General features: G+C 36.0%; 1 non-coding gene across 1 annotated transcript; it reads right to left on the bottom strand.

The window, feature by feature from the left end:
* Positions 1-2,223: 2,223 nt before the first annotated feature.
* Trnaa-ugc lies at positions 2,224-2,288 on the bottom strand. The gene has a single exon. It is a non-coding gene; the product is annotated as a tRNA-Ala (tRNA).
* Between the last annotated feature and the right edge of the window lie 2,553 nt (positions 2,289-4,841).

Raw genomic sequence — 4,841 nt, forward strand, 5'->3', positions numbered from 1 at the left:
CTGGATGGTCTGCAAAGTCTAAAAGTATTTACTATCTGAGCTTTTACAGGTAAGATTTGTTAACTTCTGACCAAGATAACTGTAGGGTAAAAGAGGTTTTTGTTTTTCAGGTCAAATCTACCAGAGGTAGATTCTTTAGCTTTTAGATTAAAACATAATTCCCATGTTACTGATAATATAGACTTCATGGAACTTACTTTTTGTTATTTATAGTTGTTTGTAAGCAGTAGTTATTTAACTCTTCAAATTTTTGTCAATGGTCAATAACTAGTTTTAGAACTAAAAAAAGTTAAAGTTGTCCAAAGGTATCAGTTGGTTTTGGACTGACTTGTTTCTTGAAGCCAAGAACATATCTGTGTCACCCTTGGTAGCTTAACTTCCTTAGAATAAACCACCTGGGGGCCTCACAGTAAGTTTATATAATAAAGATGTTTCTATTTGGAAATAAAAAATTTTAAATTTTGTAATAAGGGGACTATAGAAAGTGACCTACTCTCTGTGCTTTTGTAACCCTCTCTACAGTGGAGATAATAAAAATAAATACTACAGCTGGGAAGGTGGCTCAGTGGTAGAGCGCTTGCCTTGCATGCCTGAGGCCCTCCTGGGTTCGATTCCTCAGCATCACATAAGCAAAAAGAAAAAAGCCGGAAGTGGCGCTGTGGCTCAGGTGGTAGAGCGCTAACCTTGAGCTGAAGAGCTGAGGGACAGCGTCCAGGCCCAGAGTTCAGGCCCCACGACCGGTCCCCCCCCCCAAAAAAAAAATACTACATAGATTTATGTGGATTCAATGAGATTGTCTATTAGAGTGTCAAGGCATAATTTCTTGTTATAAATATTATAAATATTGCTATTTCTTTAGCTTTATGTCCTAATTCCTCTGACACATTTTAGCTATATATAGGACCATTAACTAGTTTATTCGGTAAATATTTATTAATTGCTTACTGTACTAGCTTGCATTGCTAGGGAAATAGAACTTGTAGAGACATTTGTATTCATAGATTTATGTAGCTAAGAAATCCCAAGATCTATAGTCAGCAAGCTCTAGAGAACAGGAGAGCAGCTCCAGTCTTGGTCTTGAGACTTGAGAATGAAGAATACCAGTGATCTAATTTTTAGTATAAGCCCCCAAACTTGAGAACCTGGAGAACTGATGGTATAAGTTCCAGTCTGAGTCAGAGTTTAAAGGCAGATGACAAATATTCCAGATCAAAGGTAGGTCGAGAGACTAGATTTTTCTCTTATGCTTTATTCTGTTTAAACATTCAGTGGATCCAATGAGGTCATCTACACTGGTGAGTACAATCTTTTTTATTTGATCTACTGATTTAATTGCTAATCTAATCTAGTAAGAGGCTCAGAGACATACCTTGCATAATGCTTAACCAAACATCTTATGACTTAATCAAGTTGATACATAAAATTAACCATAACAAATCCACTCTTTTACACTTGATACTCATTAATCTCCCCAAACTGTGTAAAATCTCAAATAAAGTTCCTAACAGATAATATTTCCATCCACCATAATGAAAGTATCCTTCTTGTTATCACCTTTTCCCCAAAGAGGATTTACAGTTTCTAAGTGATGATTGTGTTTGTCCTCGACTAACTGAAATACCATGATGCAAAAAGTAATACTCGAGCACTGTGATATGAATAAATACATTTACCTCTACCATGAAAACTGTAAAACATAAAAGGAGAAGGCACTAGAAGATGGAAGAGCTCCCATGCTCATGGATTGGCATAATTAATATCGTAAAAATGACTGTTCTACTGAAATTAATCTATAGTCATTGCAGTCCTCATCAAAATTCCAATGTCATTTCCCACAGAAATATTTTTTAAAATCCAAATTTAGATGTAAGCATAAAAGACTCCAAATAGCCAAAACAGTCCTGAGCAAAAAGAACAACACTGGAGATATTACAACACGTGATTTAGAATTATATAATAGAGGCATACTAACAAAAGCAGCAGATTATTGGCACAAAAATAAGCGTTGTCTAGAATAGAAAAGAATGAATGGATTAGAGAGTAGAATAGGAGATCCAGAAATAAAATCATATAACCATGCCTTTGATTTTTTTTGGGGGGGGTGTCCGGTTGTGGGGCCTGAACTTTGGGCCTGGGCGCTGTCCCTCAGCTCTTCAGCTAAAGACTAGCATTCTACCACTTGAGCCACAGCACCACTTCCGGCTTTTTTTCTTTTTGCTTATGTGGTGCTGGGGAATCGAACCCAGGGCCTCATGCATGCAAGGCAGGTGCTCTACCACTGAGCCACCTTCCCAGCCCATGCCTTTGATTTTTGATAAGGTATCAAAAACGTGTTAGAAAAAAAAAGCTTCTTCAACAAATGGTGAAAAAACTAGGTATCCACATGTAGAAGACTAAACATGTTTTTCACCTTTACAAAAATGAGTTTGTTTCGATCACAATGTCTAAACTTTGAAATGACTAAAGGAAATCAGAGGGAAGACCCTTTAAGAAACAAGCATGGGTAACATTTTTCTGAATAGAATACCAAGTTGCTTAGGAAGTAAGAAAAAATTGACAATTGAATTGAATTGTTCAGCATGGCAAAGGAAACAATTACTAGAACCAAGAGACAACCTTCAGAATGAGAGAAAATCTTGGGTAGCTATTTATTAGATAAAAGATTAAAATCCAGAATATATGAAGAGCTCAAAAAAACCCCACCCCAAACAACTAACAATTGAATTAACAAATGGACAAGTAAATTCAACATAAAAGTCTCAAAAGAAGAAATTCACATGGCTTATAAGTAGATGAAGGAATGTTTAACATCCTTACCTAAAAGGAAATGAAAATCAAAACTGTACAGTGATATAACCAGTGAGGTAGGATAGTGAATGTATATTGCTGATTTTGCCATCTGCAAGCAAACTTAGCTGTAAGTGCAGTGAGATGTAAGTGCAGTGATCTAACTTAAGTTAGAACACAGGAAATTGGACAGATATCCACAAGTCTGTTGCTGATAAGGAGTGTTGACAAAACATCTATTCATTTTGTTAAACTATAAATTAGTTGTTCAAAGGAGTGACATATTAGAATTCTTCACTGCCTAGATGATACTTAGTCAACATGTTTTGTCAGAGGAGGGTGGGAATCAAGGGGAGGAGAGGAAGACAAAAGGAGAAGTGAAGGGAGGGCAAATATAGTAATAATATTCAATGTCCCTATGTGAAAATGCAATGAGGTAACTTGAGAGGATGGATGGGCTTGGTACAGATGGCTGGAAATGATGGAAGGAGTGACATTGATCAAGATGCATTGCACTCATAAATTGGCATGTTGAATTGAAACTCCCTTGTACAAGTACTTAAAGATAAAAATAACAATAATAAATAATAACAACACAATGGTAACAAAGGTGTCAAAGATGAGAATCATTGAATCCAGAGTCTTCTCTGCATGTGCCATGATTTTCTTTTTCCCCCCTGAGATTTGTATGTACTATTACTGTTTGCAGTATTCTTTCCATTTATTCTTCTACTTTATATGTGAAGCCATATGAATTTATTTTCATCTATGATCCTACAGTATATTGCAACTACTTCTGTCATGATACAAAATTGTAGAGGATGTCTTTGTTTGTAAATCTGCCTTTTCATATAGACTATGATATCCCAGAATGCATAGATGATCTTTTATACATTGTTGTTTCCATTTAATAAAAATTAGTCATTAGTCAAGTGAATGATTGTCTGTAAGAATATGAGCAAATTAAGGGCCTGATTATATTCCCAGTACCTGTTACAGCACATAGTATCATATTGCCCCAATAAATATTACTAAATAATTCTACTATTATTTTCTAAAGGGAAAAAAAGTGAAGATTCATTAATAGTAATAAGCCTCATATGACTATAATAATCAAATACCTAGTAGTATGAGCAAATTAGTTAACATTTGATTACAATGAAACTTGAATCATATCTGAGCTTCTCTATCTATAAATGTTTAAACCACATCAGCTGACTAATAATGCAAGGCAAACGGAAAGTTGAATCAAAGTGAACATTTACAGTTAAACTTGAGAAAGGAGTTTGGAAGATTAGGATTCAAAGGTCTGGTCAGTTTACAATGGAAATATGCTTGGAATTTATTGCAGAAGTGGGTTAGCCTGGAGGTGCACAGATTGTAGGACAGCTTTTTTATGGAGCAATGAAATTGGGGTAGCTTTTCTTAGCAGTTCAGTTCTCCTTATCAGGGAGTACTTTCTTTTTTGTTTGTATGGCAATATCCTTACTAATTCCTCCTAGAGAGAGCCCACCATTCTTGGCCAAGAGGATGAGATTGAGGATCCCAGTTCAAAGTGGTAGAGTGCTAGCCTTGAGCAAAAAGGATGCTCAGACAGTGCCCAGGCCCTGATTTCAAGTCCCAGGACCAGCACAATACAGCACAACACAACACAACAAAACAAAACAAAAAAACACTTCACTTGATGCACCAAGCCAAGGTTGAGGACCATTGACGTAAAGTTAGTCTAGTGAATGACTTCACTGTGAATCATTTGTTCTAACATTGACTGAAACCTTAGGGCTTACTAAATGATTTGAAAATTGCACATTAAAAAGGAGTTGAGCTCTTTGGTGGGAAGGTCTCCATTATGTTGTGATTCATCCATTAGAAAGAAACATTTTGTTTTCTGTAGTGCTGTACAGGTTAAACATTTATTTATATGGACAATTCTAAGTTTCAGTTCTTGAACTTCATGACTAAGCTGTGAGATAATGAAGGCCCCGTACTGAGGTCAGTGCTGAAGAACAGCATGTTTCTCATGGTAGAGAGGCAATGCAAGCATTTGATACTCT

Source organism: Dipodomys spectabilis, unplaced genomic scaffold, assembly GCF_019054845.1.
Source record: "Dipodomys spectabilis isolate Male_0828 unplaced genomic scaffold, ASM1905484v1 ptg000163l, whole genome shotgun sequence".
In the NCBI taxonomy this organism is placed as follows: Eukaryota; Metazoa; Chordata; class Mammalia; order Rodentia; family Heteromyidae; genus Dipodomys; species Dipodomys spectabilis.